The sequence below is a fragment of the Nicotiana tomentosiformis genome, chromosome 7 (assembly GCF_000390325.3).
Source record: "Nicotiana tomentosiformis chromosome 7, ASM39032v3, whole genome shotgun sequence".
In the NCBI taxonomy this organism is placed as follows: Eukaryota; Viridiplantae; Streptophyta; class Magnoliopsida; order Solanales; family Solanaceae; genus Nicotiana; species Nicotiana tomentosiformis.
The window spans coordinates 8429660-8446840 of NC_090818.1; positions in this window are offsets into that span (position 1 = coordinate 8429660).

Below are 17181 nucleotides of genomic sequence, written 5' to 3' on the forward strand. Positions count from 1 at the left end.
ATTTCCCCAAAGTACTTATAATTTTTCGATTATAGTTTGTCGAGGATAGCCTTTATAACGGGTTTTAAAATTTTTCAAGGCATTGTTTTATTATTATGGGTCACAGACGTCTTCGAACCATTTTAATATGGCTATAGCCTTCTTAGTTCGGGTGTTGCCCAGTGGGCTTGTCATATCGAGTTATCCGGGCTTGCCTAATCAACAGTCAAAGAACTGGAGCAAATCACGCTGGTTGAACATCTGCCCGAAGGAAAGGTATACCCGGGCACGGGGTTAAATCCCGAGCTCAGGAAAAAGCTTATTCAATTTCTTATAGCTAACATGAACTGTTTCGCTTGGTCCCATCTTGAAATGACAGGGATCCCACCAGAAGTAACTACTCATAGACTAAGCATGGATCTGAAATTCCATCCGATAAAGCAAAAGAGAAGGCCCCAGTACGAGGTCAAACATGCCTTCATCAAAGATGAAGTAACCAAACTTCTTAAAATAGGATCTATTCGAGAGGTAAAATAGCCCGAATGGCTAGCAAATATGGTGGTAGTCCCTAAAAAGGGAAACAAACTTAGAATGTGTATAGATTATAAATACCTAAATAAAGCATGCCCTAAGGATTCTTTTCCTTTGCCTAATATCGATCGTATGATCGATGCCACGGCCGGCCACGAGACTCTCAGTTTTATCGATGCCTACTCCGGGTACAACCAGATACAAATGAACCCAGAGGACCAAGAAAAGACCTCGTTCATCACTAAGTATGGTACCTACTATTATAACGTAATTCTATTCGGTCTAAAAAATGTTGGTGCAACTTATCAACGCCTAGTAAACCGAATGTTCGAAAAACAAATAGGAAAATCAATGGAAGTTTATATTGATGACATGTTAGTTAAGTCCCTATGAGCAGAGGACCATTTAAAGCATTTGCAGGAAACATTCAACATACTAAGAGAGTACAATATGAAACTCAACCCCGAAAAATGTGCATTCAGGGTTGGCTCGGGCAAATTTCTTTGTTTCATGGTATCCAATCGAGGAATCGAGATCAACCCCGATAAAATCAAAGCTATCGAGGACATCACAGTAGTAGATAATGTAAAGGTTGTGCAAAAGCTAACGGGATGGATAGCCGCCCTAGGACGAATCATTTCGAGATCCTCAGATAGGAGCCACCGATTATTCTCACTACTTAAGAAAAAAGCAGCTTTGCATGGACTCCGGAATGCCATCTAGCTTTGGAGGAGCTGAAGCGGTATTTATCGAGCCCGCCACTTCTTCATACCCCGAAAGTGAACGAACATCTTTACTTGTACTTAGTTTTCTCGGAGATAACGGTAAGCGGAGTCTTTGTCCGAGAAGAATGAAGTACATAATTCCCTATTTATTATGTCAATCGGACCTTAGGCGAGGCCGAAACTAGGTATCCACATTTAGAAAAATTAGCGCTTGCTTTAATAAGCACCTCTAGGAAACTAAAACCATATTTCCAATGTCATCCAATAAATGTTGTAACAACTTATCCTCTTCGGAGTATTTTGCACAAACCCGAGCTTTCAGGTCGATTGGCTAAATGGGCCATAAAAATCGGCGGGTATGATATTGAGTACCGACCCCGAATCGCTATCAAATCTCAAATCTTGGCAGATTTTATGGCTGACTTTACGTCGGCCCTCATACCCGAGATTGAGAAAGAACTATTGATAAAATCGGGTACCACCTTGGGAGTTTGGACCCTCTTTACGGACGGTGCCTCGAACGCAAAGGGGTCCGGACTAGGCATCGTACTAAAATTGCCCACAGGTAATATAGTTAGACAGTCTATCAGAACTATAAAATTGACTAACAATGAGGCCGAGTATGAGGCCATGATTGCAGGTCTCGAACTAGCCAGAAGTTTGGGAGCGGAAGTCGTAGAGGCTAAGTGTGATTTCCTCCTCGTGGTCAACCAGGTTAACGGGACCTTCGAAGTCCGAGAAGATCGAATACAGAGGTACTTGGACAAATTACAGGTGACTCTACATCGATTTAAGGAATGGACTTTGCAGCACGTACCCAGAGAACAAAACAGCAAGGCCGATGCCCTTGCAAACTTAGGCTCAGCAGTCGAAGATGATGAACTCAACTCGGGGACTGTCGTACAACTCATAAGATCGGTGATCGAAGAAGGTCACACCGAGATAAACTCCATAAGTCTGACCTGGGATTGGAGAAACAAATATATAGAATACTTCAAGAACGGGAAACATCCTTCAGATCCAAAGGTATCGAGAGCTTTACGCATAAAAGCAGCACGGTTCACCCTGTCCGAAGACGATACATTGTTTAGAAGGACGTTCGATGGACCATCGGAAATATGCTTGGGACCGAGAGATACCGACTACATCCTACGTCAGATTTATAAGGAACTTTCGGGAATCATTCTAGTGCCGATTCGTTGGTCCACAAAATAATCAGAGCAGGATATTATTGGATCGATATGGACAAGGATGCGAGGGAGTTCATTCAAAAATGCGACAAGTGCCAAAGGCACGTGCCCATGATTCATCAACCCGGGGAACTTCTCCACTCGGTCCTATCTCCATGGCCTTTCATGAAATGGGGGATGGACATCGTTAGCCCCCTCCCATCGGCCTCAGGTAAGGCTCAGTTTATTTTGTTTATGACTAATTATTTCTCTAAATGGGTTGTAAATGGGTTGAAGCACAGGCTTTCAAGAAAGTTAGAGAAAAGGAAGTGATAGACTTCGTTTGGGACCACATCATATGTCGATTCGGGATTCCATCCGAGATTGTACGTGATAATGTAAAATAATTCATCGGCAACAAAGTAACTAAATTTCTCGAGGACCACAAAATCAAAAGGATTCTATCAACACCTTATCATCCCAGTGGGAATGGACAGGCTGAATCAACCAACAAAACCATCATCCAAAATCTTAAGAAAAGATTAACCGACGCTAAAGGAAAATGGAGAGAAATACTACCCAAAGTCCTATGGGAATACCGCACAACATCGAAATCTAGTACCGGAGCAACACCATTCTCGTTGGTTTATGGCACCGCAGCTCTTATCCCGGTTGAGGTCGGAGAACCTAGCATCAGGTTTCGATATACAACAAATGAGTCAAACAACGAGACCATGAACACAAGCCTAGAATTATTAGACAAAAAAAGAGAAGCTGCTTTCGTCCGATTGGCCACCCAAAAATAGCGGATCGAAAGGTACTATAATCAAAGAACCAATCTTCGACATTTTAAAAGCGGGGACTTGGTGCTAAGGAAAGTCACCCTCAACACCCGAAATCCGAATGAAGGGAAACTGGGTGCGAACTGGGAAGGACCGTATCGGGTTCTCGAAATCATCGGAAAAGGATCCTACAAGCTCGGTGTGATAAACGGCAATCAACTACCAAGCAACTGGAACGTGTTGCACCTAAAATGATACTACTGCTAAGGTACGACGGTTCCATGTTCATTTATATTTCAAAACTAACCCTTGCAGGTGTTTGACTAGAAACAGGGATGGATTATTCAGCTCGAAGCCTTTAGGCCTGGAAGCACGTGTTGCATTCTTTTTCCCTTAGACCGGTTTTGTCCCAAGTGGGTTTTTCGGCAAGGTTTTTAACGAGGCAACCATTGATCGTGCTAACTTAGAACAATTCAACAGTATCCGGGGCCTCTTTAAAATCAACCTCAAATACTGGGGGGCATTGCCCTCGAATAAGTCAAGTTCGATGCAAGAAAGTTACTTCATGTCAAACAGTGTCTCGATAGGAAAAAGTGTAAGGGCCAAATGGTCAAACGAACCATGCCCGCGTAGTTTGCTCGAGCCCTGGCACAAAACATGAACACATATATAATGACTTATAAAGAGAAATTTCTTATTTACCGATATCTCATATCTCAAAAAGATCTTTCTACTTCATGATCAAACAGGCTTAAGGGCCGACCATAAAGCCTAAGGGCTGTTTTCATTTAGAGTTCGAGCAAACACTCACTCGACCATAAAGCCTAAGGGCTGTTTTTATTTTGAGTTCGAGAAAATACTTACTCGATCATAAAGCCTAAGGGTTACATTACTTCGAGTTCGAGCAGACGCTCACTCGACTATTAAGCCTAAGGGCTACTCTTACTTCGAGTTCGAGCAAGCAATCACTCGACCATTAAGCCTAAGGGCTACATTACTTCGAGTTCGAGCAAACACTCACTCGACCATTAAGCCTAAGGGCTATATTAGTTCGAGTTCGAGCAAACACTCACTCGACCATTAAGCCTAAGGGCTACATTACTTCGAGTTCGAGCAAACACTCGCTCGACCATTAAGCCTAAGGGCTACATTACTTCGAGTTCAAGAAAACACTCACTCAACAATTAAGCCTAAGGGCTAAATTACTTCGAGTTCGAATAAACACTCACTCGACAATTAAGCCTAAGGGCTACTCTTACTTCGAGTTTGAGCAAACACTCACTCGACCATTAAGCCTAAGGTCTACATTACTTCGAGTTCGAGCAAACACTCACTCGACCATTAAGCCTAAGGGCTACAGTACTTTGAGTTCGAGAAAACACTCGCTCGACCATTAAGCCTAAGGGCTATATTACTTCGAGTTCGGGCAAACACTCACTCGACCATTAAGCCTAAGGGCTACATTACTTCAAGTTCGAGCAAACACTCACTCGACCATGAAGCCTAAGGGCTACATTACTTCGAGTTCGAGCAAACACTCACTCGACCATTAAGCCTAAGGTCTACATTACTTCGAGTTCGAGCAAACACTCACTCGACCATTAAGCCTAAAGGTTATATTAGTTCGAGTTCGAGCAAACACTCACTTGACCATTAAGCCTAAGGGCTATATTAGTTCGAGTTCGAGCAAACATTTACTCGACCATTAAGCGTAAGGGCTACATTAGTTCGAGTTCGAGCAAACACTCACTCGACCATAAAGCCTAAGGGCTACATTACTTCGAGTTCGAGAAAACACTTATTCGACCATAAGGCCTAAGGGCTGCTCTTACTTTGAGTTCGAAGTGAACACTCACTCGACCATAAAGCCTAAGGGTTGTTTTTCACTTCGAGTTGGAGAAATCATTCTCACTCGACCATTAAGCCCAAGGGCCACATTGATTCAAGTTTGAACTATTGCCCCAAATCGGGGACTATGTATCAAGCTTAAAAAGGCTACTCTATTTCAAGTTTGAGCAAATCAATTCATTTGACATCTATCCATCGAGCCTAGGGGCCACCTCAGTTCGAATCCGGACATTCACTCGAGGACTACCTATAAGAAACGGTCGACTGCAGTACTTACTACCGACCTTTACTATCTCAATCTTGGACCTTCGAATAATCATTCAATGTTAAGGCACTTTTGACCTTTGTATAAATTAACAAAAAGGCAAAAGATTCGGAAGCTATAAAAGGGAAAAGGTTTTATATACAAATCTTTTACAAAGGCAACTCAGCCCGAATGAAATTCTTTACAAAGGACGAAAGTAACCTCAAAAGAAATAACAACAACTACCTAAGATCCTAAATAGCTTGGTATTCATCGGAGGCCGCGTCCTCGGCATTTTCCCCACCTTTATATTCGCTCGAGCTATCGGAATCTTCCTCAGGGAAGGCCAGCCTTCGAGCCTTGTTTTCCTCCACCATGGTAATTTCAATCTCAGCCCCAACATCGAAGTGCTGAGCACTGACCTCCTCGAGAGCTTCTCTCCGAGCCTGCCATTTAGCGTGCTTGACCATGCTCTTGGCTTTGGCTTGGTTGACCTCAACATCGATCCTGAACTGGGCCACTTTAGCATCAGCTCTTTTATTGGCCTCGATCACCTCAGATCTAGCCACTTCAAGTTCATCAGCCAAGCTTGCTTTATTAGAAATAGCCAAATCTAACCGATGTTGAAGCTCATTCATCCTCTCGATCAGCCCCGAGGCATTTTTTTTTGCAAATCGATGTTGGGCCTCAGACAACTCCAACTGAGCTTGAACGACTTCCTTTTTTGAGGGAAGGATATCCAGTGAGGTTCTCAGTGAGGTTCCGAACCTCAGCCTCGTGCTCCTCTCAGATTCGGAGGAAAGCTTTGTGATGCAACACTGAAGCCTACAAACATAGGAAAAATGTTAGAATTAACTACATATCTAAATATAAGAGAAACAACAAAGATGCCATCGAAGTTATCCGATTCATAGCATGCTGGGCCTCGTTGAAAAGGCAGGCAGGTCCTACCACATTCATCACTGATTGATCCTCTTCAGTCACCAAGGACTGAAGGTAACTGGCTGCCCCACGGGGGGAGAGAAAATTCAAATATCTTCCGGGACGGAGAGCACTACCCTCCGCATATGATCAGGATCAACACTCAGGGCCGAGAATCTGTCCACCAGTTTCAGAATTGATAAAGACCCGGCAGATCCCGATCATGATGCTTTCTTTGGTATCGGTAATCCATCAAACCCGATAACCTCCTCCGAGGCAGCTGACTCGATCCCATCCAGAAAACCATGGATATCGGTCGGCTCCTGAATGTCCTCATAGGATCGACCCTCCAACATGCTGGCCTCATGGATCATAGCATCCGATATCTGAGGGGATCCAGTAATATCGACTATCCCGAGCTCATCCCTCAAGATATCTTCTGCCCGAGATGTCCTGCCCTCGGTCTCTCCCTCGACCATCTCAGCTCGAGATCAAATATTCTCGGCTTTCCCTTGTTCGGAAATCACGGCCAGAACTCCATTGTTAATCTCCACTGATTCGGGTGATTGTTGTATCACAACATTGGCCCGCACACAGGCTAACTCCTCCTCTTCTTCTTCGGGCTCATCCCTTAATCGGCAGATCGAGTCAAAGGCATGATATCGGAGCCCCTTTTAGGTTTTCAAGTTCCCTTCACCAGGTTTTTCTTGTCCGAGACCGGGGAACTCGGTGCATATTTTCTTTTCTTCTCTTTAACCTGCTTCGGGGCAGGGACCTCTTCATCACCAGATGGGGGCCTCATAACAACATCTTTCCCGAGTCCTACAAAGGAAGAAATGAGGGTAAGTAAGTAAATAAGATCGATCTACAAACAAACTGAGAAAGAGATTTACCAAGACTACGGGCCTCCCATTGACCCTTTGATAGTTCCACCCAAGCACACTCAGAAATACGCTCTCTACAGCACGAGAGCTTCAACCCATTGTTTAAGGTTCAGGATCGATTCCGACATCTGAGACACAGCTGTAACAGAAAAAGTGTGGATTAAGAAAATGAAAGGCGGTCCCAAATTAAAATGCTCGAAAGGAAGAAAATACTCACGACTCATATTTTATTTCTCAGGAAACGGCATATCGGCGGCAGAAATCAGGTCTGAGGTTTTGACTCGAACAAACCGGCCCATCCAACCTCGATCATGAGTTTCGTCAATACTCGAGAATGGTGCTTTAGTGTCTCGGCGAGCTAGCTTGATCAGCCCTCCTCAATAGATTTGGGGACTATAAAGGTGCATAAGGTGATCGAGGGTGAAAAGACACCCCTCGATTTTGCTTGAGAAGAATCGAAGAAGAATTACTATTCTCCAAAACGAAGGATGAATTTGGCCAAGGGTCACATCGTATCTTTTACAAAAAGCGATGACGACGGGATCTAATGGACCCAACGTGAAAGGGTAAGTGATTTAAACCATATTCAACTCTTTTAAAAGGTCGTGATGGCGCCTAACGATATAGCTAGGCAAGCCAACTAGTGATTTAAACCATATTCAACTCTTTTAAAAATTTACCGAATAATTAAACTCTTCTTACTTGCAATAATTAAGACGATATGAAAAGATTTGGTAAATTAAAATAATCAAGAAAAATAATTAAATCCAAACATTCTACTAGTGTGTGTGCCAAGACCTGGTGTCACAAGTGTATGAGCATCTATTAGATTATACAAAATTTTTCCAAATACTGTCTGAATTAAAATAGACAGAATAAAGTCTCCAGGAAGAGGCATTGGTTGCTGCAGAATGACTCAGAAGGGCATCTCACTACTAAGCCTCTGGATATCGTGGGTGCGCGCCGATAGGTCCAACTATAGCACTTGTCTGAGATCCTGCACAAAAAGTGCAGCACGTGTAGCATGTGTACGTAAACAACGTGTACCCAGTAAGTATCAAGCCTAATCTCGAAGAAGTAGAGACGAGATGGTCGACTTTGACACTCACTAAGGGTCAATAATAATAATTGAAATAAAAATAGAATATCTAAATCAACATGATTCACAGAGTTAACAATAATCTTATTTAACCAGCATAAATAATTTAATTCCTTCAAATGCAACAATTTCTAATTTATTAAATAAATTCACAAACTTTAATTAAAATATCAAGGTATCGTGTAATTATTATTATTATTATGCACGATTTCTGCCGAGGTCGTACGACCCAATCCAGAGTATCATGTATACTACCGAGGGACGTGCGGCGCGATCCATAGATGCATCTATACTGCCGAGGCGTTCGGCCCGCTCCACAAGAAAGGAGGGCATTTTCTTATGTACCTCCGGAAGGAGAGTATATTTATTATAAGATTAATTCGAGAGGATGAACAATTTATTTTAATAATTAATTAATTTAAACAGAAAATTAAGTATATGAGATTTCCATCTTTTACTAAATTTCCCTAACAATTCACAATATATTTCAAATAATTTAATTAAATAAAGAATACAATTTACACACGTAATTCCTGATGTGAATTGTCTCAAAGTCTGCTTTCCGGTCTCAGATGCAATTTACACACGTAATTCTTATCACAAGATTAGACAAGAGACTTACCTTGTCTCAAAGTCCGCTTTCCGTTCAAAATATCGCGTAAAAACCTCAATTCAGTGCCGAAAAATCCGAAACTATCCAAAAGTTATATAAGATAATTAACACATGTTCAATAATTTGAAATTCATCTATTAAATAAATTACCCTATCCAAAATGGTAAAATTCCTAAATTTTACCCTGGGCCCACGTGCCCGGATTCCGGAAATATTTGGAGGAAAACATTACCCATAATCTCAAGAACACAAATATATAATTTCTATCCAATTTCATAACCATTTTCGTGGTTAAAATCTCATTTTTATACAAATCTAGGTTTTTTATCTAAACCCTTGATTTCTAAGATTTACCAGTTATAATCTACCTACAATCTATGTATTTAACTCAATGTGTGTAGAATTAACTTACCTCCAAGTTGTTATTTGAAATCCCCTCTCAAAGAGCTCTAAAATCGCCCAAACATGGAAGAAAAACGGACAAAAATGGACTGAGCTTCGTCCGTTTTAAGGTTCTGTCCAAGCATATTTTTCGCACCTGTGGCTTTACACCTGCGAAAATTCCTCGCAGGTGCGAGACTCACTAGCCTGGTTCAAGCTCGCATCTGTGCACACTGCTTCACACCTGCGCGTTCGCAGGTGGGCCAAAATTCCGCATCTACGGTGATGGCCCCCCCTTCCCTTTTCCGCTTCTGCGCACAAAACTCGCATCTGTGAGGGTCGCACCTTCGGCTGTCCAAGCGCAGGTGCGAACGTACCAGAAGCAGAAGCTTCAGCTCTTGTTTAAAATTCCAAAATTGGTCCGAGCCTTGTCCGATTAACACTGGTGGTCCTCGGGATCCCGCCCGAACATACCAACAGGTTTGAAATCATAAAACGGACTCGCTCGAACTCTCAGAACGTGTAAAACAACATCAAATCTAAAAATTATACCCCAAACCAAATTAATTCAACTTAGAAATTTCAAATTCTCCAAACTTACTCCGAACGCGCCGAAATATACTTATACTACTCGGAATGACACCAAATTTTGCGTGCAAGTCTTAAATCACTATACGGAGCTATTCTAAAACTCAAAATTCCAAACGGACTTCAATTTCTCCAAAACCTACCCCAAATCAAATTTCAAGAACTTTAAGCCTTTAATTATCTAGTTTTCACTGTTAAGCGCCAAAACGCTCCAGGGTTATCCAAAACCCGATTCGAACATATGTGTCACAACCCGACCGGTCGTTTTGAGCTCTAGCACATCGTTCAATGGTTTGAGGCCATGGGCAGTTTCACTTCAGGTATTATGACTTGTACGCGTGGTCGGACTTGAAATTTCAGAAGTTCAGAGTTGATTTGGAAAGAAAATTCTCATTTCAAAAGCTTTAAGTTGGAAGAAATTACTAAGATTGGATTTTAGAGTAAACGGCCTCAGAATCAGGATTTGAAGGTTCCAACAGGTTCGTATGATGATTTCGGACTTGGGTGTATGTTCAGATCGGGTTTTGGATACCCCGAGGGCGTTTCGGCATCTATTGTGGAAGTTAGCATTTTGGAAGAATTCCATGAATTTGGGTTGAAGTGCATTTCAATTTTATCGATGTATGTTTGGAATTCCGAGTCTGGGAATAGCTCTGTTTGGTGATTTCGGTATTGGGAGCACGTCCGGAAGTGGATTTGGAGGTCCGTAGGTCATTTTGGGCTCATTTGGCGAAAGTTGGAAATTTGGATTATTTTGAGAAGTTTGACCGGGAGTGGACTTTTTGATATCATGGTTGGAATTCAATTCCGGAAGTTGGAGTAGGTTCGTAATATCAAATATGACATGTGTCCAAAATTTGAGGCCAATCGGACGTGATTTGATAGGTTTCGACATCGAATGTAGAAGTTTAGAATTCTAAAGTTCATTAAGCTTGGAATGGGGTGCGATTCATGAATTCGACATTGTGTGATGTGATTTAAAGGTTCGACTAAGTTCGTAATGTATTTTGGGATGTGTTGGTATAATTGGTTGAGGTCCCGAGGCCCTCGGGTGGATTCTGGACGGTTAACGGATAGAGTTTGGACTTGGAAGAAAAGATGAGGCAGCTGATATCTAGTGTGATCGCACCTACACAATAAGGGTAGCATGTGCGAGCCAGTGGTCATAGGTGCGGTTTGGGCAAAGTTGGGCAGTGACCGCAGGTGCGAAGGGTTGTCTGCACCTGCGAGGTCGCAGATGCAGAGGTGCGTCGCATGTGCGAGAGTGAGAGAAGAATCTGGGAGCGCATGTGCGAGGGTATGTCCGCACCTACAGAGGTGCAGATGCGGAAGGAAGGCGCATGTGCGGAGTCGTGCTAGGCAGAGGGAATGAGCAGGTGCAAGGTTTTGGCTGGGCTGGGCAGTGTGTTCTTTAAAAATGATGGCTTGGCTCATTTTCACCTCAGTTTCTCCATGAGAGCCGGTCTTGGAGCGAATTTGGAGCTCATTCTTCGTCATCAATGCCAAGGTAAGTGATTCCCACTTATTATAAGTTAATTACATGGTTTGTATAAGGATTTAAACATGGAAATTGGTATAAATTGTGGGGTTTTGGTAGAAGGCCTAGAATTTGGTATTTTTGGATTTTGACAACGAAATTGGGCATGGAATTGAGAATAAACTATATATTTGAGTTCGTGAGGTTATGGGTAAAGTTATCTTCGAACATTTTTGAAATCCGGGTATGTGGGCCCGAGGGTGATTTTTATCGACTTTTCAATCGGGGTTAGAAATTGTTATAAATGGATTTTATTGAATATTTGAGTATATATTAATGGTTTTGCATAATTATTGGCTAGTTTTGGGGCGTTGTACATCGATTCGAGCTGTTTGAAGGGCTCGGAAGCCGGTTATGGAACTACGGAGCGAGGTAAGTCTCCTTTCTAACCTTGTAAGGGGGAATTAACCCCATAGGTGAACTAAATTATTGTGTGCTTCTATTCGTGGGGGCCACATACACACGAGGTGACGAGAGTCCGTACATAACTACTAGCTATGCCGTCCGGGTAGTTTTAGGCTCATATCATGCCTTGTTGATATTGTTATTGATTTATGTTCATTGTTTGCCTTGAGAGAGAGTGAGATTGAGTCTGCTTATTACATGTTTTAAAAGGAGTTGAAATTGAAGAACTTAAGATTTAAAAGGTTTCATTTGAACTTCGTAATTTCGAAAAGAATTGAGAAAATATATAATAGCTGAAGAAATCTATGTGTAACCGCGTCGCATGTATGTTTTGCGAGCGGGGTAATTTCCTTAAAAATCTACAAGTTGAATTTCCCTTATTTTGAAAAGAATTAAGAAAGAGATATGATTTTAATGTTAAATTTTTGTTTGACCACGTCGCACGTATGATTCGCGAGCGGTGTATTTCCTACTACTCTCATGGGAGCGGGTCGTTTGCCTCGGCAGATTAAATAGATGCATCTATGGTTCGCGCCATTCGACCCTCTGGCAGTGCACAATTTAAATATTTGTTGGATCGGGCCGTACGACCTCGGCATGATTTGCGCATGCTTGTATTGCTTGCCTTGAAATTTATAAATAATGATATTGCCTCCCTGGTCTGAGATAAATTGATAAATGATGAAATGTGAATTTGGAAACCTCTTATTAACAAAGGAATTGTTTACTTGATTCATGATTTTCTTGAGTTTACTGTCATTTTTAATAAATCCATGACTAATTATATTATTGATGGCCACAGTAAGTGTCGAAGTCGACCCCTCATCACTACTTCTTCGAGGTTTGGCGGGATACTTACTGGGTACGTGTTGATTTACGTACTCATACTACACTTACTGCATGTTTTGTGCAGGTACATATATGATAGTGGCCTTGTGGGTGCAGAGGCGCGGTTATTACGGGGACTTAGGTGAGCTGCATCTTATGTACGACCCGCAGCCAGCAGAGTCTCCTTCAGAGTATTTTATTTTCTTTCCTATCTAAATTTGTATTTGGGACGGTTATTGTATTTTATTTTAAATTCCTAAAAAATGCTCATGCACTTGTGACACCGAGTTCTGGGATGATTATGGGATGTTCAGTATTGAAATTAGAAAATATTATTATTATTATGCAAATTCATCTTTTACTAGATAAATTGAAGTAAATTTACGATTTCAAAATAAGTAAAATGAGAATTTAATTAACTATTTAGTGTTGGCTTGCCTGACAGTGGTGTCCGGCGCCATCACGACCTTTAATGGATTTTGGGTCGTGACAACATGGTATCAGAGCACTAGGTTCACTTAGGTCTCACGAGTCATGAGCAAGTCTAGTAGAGTCTTACGAATCGGTACGGAGACGTTTGTACTTATCTTTGAGAGGCTACAGGGCTGGTAGGAGCACTTCCTTTCTTGATTCCTCATCATGCGATTTGATTTCCTTTGAGGCTTATGCCTTCATTTCTTTCCCATTCAATCTTATGCGACGTGAAGCGCTGGTTATAAATCGGGAATTAAGGAATTGTAATGGTACTACCGATGTGGTGCGGGATGTTTTTCCCTGCGTAATTGATTGGGTTATTGTCGTCGCCTTGTGGAAGGATATTCTGTAATTTCAGCTCAGTAACTGTACTTTTGAAAGCTTTGAGGTTATGCACAGTTTTTTGTGATGCTCATGAGTTATTATCGCCCGTATTGATGTGATGGTAGGATGCTTGCCCATATGTCGGGGCGGTGAATGACTTAAAAGGAGGTTTACTATCACGACCCAAACTAACCCTCAGTAAGTTGTCGTGATGGCACCTAGTCTTTACGACTAGGTAAGCCTAATATTACGAAAACAAATATAAAGAAAACACAACATTTTAAATATAAACAGCATATTGTGAATAGCCAAGAGTAGTACCACTTGACATATACAAAATAATTTCCCAAGACCCGGAATATCACTAAGTCACATGCTGCTATAATCTATGTAGCTCTATACAAAAGTCTGAAGATAATAAAGAAAATCTCTAGGCGAGGGAGTAGAAGGGTACTCCGAAGATTTGTGGACGCAAGCAGTAGTACCTTGAAGTCTCCTAAAATCAGCAGCACGCACTAACCCCGAGGCTAATAGCTCGCACCTGGATCTGCACACGAAAACATGTGCAGGAAAGGGCATGAGTACACCACAATGGTACCCAGTAAGTGCCAAGCCTAATCTCGGCTCGAGTAGTGATGAGGTCAGGTCAACGCCCTATCGGAGTAAATATAATAAATTAAACAGTAAAAGATATAAGTAAAATTTACGGTAACACAGTTAAAGAAATTCTCGAAAATTTAACAGTTAAGGGAGCCCTTGGCTCAGAACAAGGTAGACACAGTGGGGGATCTCCCGGGATACCGTCCTGTAGTTCCAAATGGATATGCAGTACATGGGGATCTCCCGGAATATGTCCGTAGTTCCAAAGTAAATATGCAGTGCTGGGGGATCTTCCGGAATACGTTCGTAGTCCCAAAGTAAATATGCAGTGCTGGGGAATCTCCCGGAATACGTCTGTAGTCTCAATTTAAATATGCAGTACAAGGGGATCTCTCGGAATACGTCTGTAGTCCCAATTTAAATATGCAGTACAGGGGGATCTCCCGGAATACATCCGTAGTCCCAATTTAAATATGCAACGCAAGATGAAATGGCAGGCATGACATCGAGTTATACAGTTTATACTGAACACAGATAAGGAAAGTAGGGACTTAACTAAGCATGACGCACAAAATGTCAAATAGGCAGTTAAAACACGTAAGCATGCTTCTCTAGTCTAAGTTTAACAATTAAACATATTAGTGCAATTTAATAAGGAAAAACATTGTATGATTTAGAAAGGAAAAATGGGGTTTTTGCAATAATAGCCCATGTACGTACTCGTCACCTCACGTACACGGTGCCCACACATCAATTAATATCGAACATCTTAAGGGAAAAGTCCCCAACACAAGGTTAGGCAAGCCACTTACCTCGAACCCCTCAAATCAACTCGATATCACGTTCTTGCCACGAGTATCCGACTCCAAATGGCCCGAATCTATTCAAATTAATTGCATAATGTAAATATAACTACAAGTAACTAATTTAGCTAATTAATTCGAAGCTAAAGCGTGAAATTAGGAAAAACACCCAAAAAGTCTCCCACCGAGCTCTAAATCGAATTTTGTGTTATGAAATTTCAAACCCTCGAAATCCTCTTTTCTGCCCAGCGACTTCCGCACATGCGGACCTAGGACCGCACCTGCGGTCACGTACCTGCGGACAATCCATCGCAGGTGTGAAGTCCACTTACTTGGGCTGGGTCCACACCTGCGCGCATGAGTCTGCACTTGCGGATGCACTTCCGCGCTCAATCGTCCGCTTCTGCGGAACCTTGGGTCCTTCTCACCTCCGCATCTGCGACTGCCCTTCCGCAGATGCGGCTCCACTCATGTGGCTCACTCGTCGCATCTGCGATGACTAACTCCCCGGCCTAAAAGCGCACCTGCGATCCCAGCCTCGCTTCTGCAAGGCCGCACCTGCGGACTCCCCACCGCAGGTGTGAAAACACCAGAACCAGTAACTCCAAAAATTCCTCTAAGTCCAAGTTCATTCCGTTAAGCATCCGAAACACACCCGAGGCCCCCGGGACCTCAACCAAACATACCAACCAATCTTAAAATACCATAAAAACTTAGTCGAGCCTTCAAACCACGTCGAACAACACCAAAATCATGAATTAAGTACGGATTCAAGCCTAAGAATTTAAAATTTTCCAAATTCTACAAACGACGCCGAACCATATCAAATCTAGTCCGAATGACCTCAAATTTTACACACAGGTCACAAATGACATTATGAACCTACAGCCACTTTCATAATTCCATTCCGAGATCGATATCAAAATTTCCACTATCGACCGAAATCGCCAAAAAACTAACTTTCGCCAATTCAAGCCTAAATCTACTACAGACCTCCAAAACACATTCCGAATGCGCTCCTAAACCCAAAATCACTCAACAAAGCTAATGGAATAGACGAAATTCCATTCCGGATCCGTCTTCACACAGTTCCAACTACGGTCAAAACTCTAAGGCTTAAACTCACAATTAGGGACTAAGTGTCCCAGAACTCCCCGAATTCCATAACTAAACACTCCGGCAAATCCCAAAAGTAGAAACAAATATAGGGAAAGAATATATTAGGGGATCGGGGCTCAAATTCTCAAAACAACCGGCCGGGTCGTTACATTTACTCAGTGCATGATACAGAGATTCGGTATTTTACTTCCGACGGAGAAAAGGCAATCGAACTAAGAATGTTTAGACTTGGGTTGATGGAGTAGCGGGACTCAATATTTTTTAGCATGGTGGAATCTTCGTTTCAATGTGGCGTCATCCTCCTTGATTGGTTATAATGTGATAAGTTCGCCAGTGTTATGGTTTTCTTCAATTCGCCTTGGGGGAAGAGTATTATAAATGGTGCCGAGAAAGCGACTGTCAGAGGTCGTAGTGTGCAGTGGTTCAGGATCGAATCGGCTTTCCCGGTATTGATGGCTCGAGAAAGATGATTTCCGGAAGGGTTTAAAGTTGGTAGCGATCTATCGGTTCAAGTGCTACAGAAGTAGATTTTGATTTAAGGCAACAACTGGGCAATGAAGGATGAGGAAGGACATGTGGGAGGTGTCTTGTGGTGATTAAGTTCCTAGAAGGACAAGTGTGAGAAACAGAAGTCGAGTAGTTGCTTAAAGGAGAGGGTTTGACCAAAGTGAGAGAGTGGCAAGGTAGCATATTTGTTCGGTGGTAGGATGAATACACTCCTTGAGAAAAGTTTAGAGTGAATTGGGATTCATGGTGGGCAGTGACTGGGTCTACAGGCTTAATTTGGAATATTGGTTGCTATATTGAGGAAGATTGGGTGTGATAGAAAGGAGTTGCATGATATGAAGAAGGATACCACATGACTTTGGATTGGAATATATTGTCGCACCTTTAATTGACATCCATGAGGAGTGAACAGACTGGTGCAACTGGTGAATGAGCTAGGACTCAGGATGATCTACTGATTTCATAGTAATTATACCCAGTGCAGCGACGTTGGGATATGTCGGCATGTAGTTTCCACAGGTGGGTCATCTCCTATGAGCGGGTTAGCGGTTGCGTGGTGTTGACGAAGCTCCTATGAAGAATTTCTACTGACTATCCAGGAAGAGGTCGAATATGTGCATGTGGCTAGTGATTCAGAGTATTCATGAAGTGTTTTACATAAAGGATTTCAAGGAATTTGGCGGGTTGATTGTGCTAGATCATGTCGATGAAGGAAGAATCTTGGTGGGTTTCAGGTTTATGCAATAGTAGCTTCAAGCTAAGTGGGAGAGTCCCACAGCCCACAATTGGATTGCATGGTCGTCTATTTGTAAGATTTCTG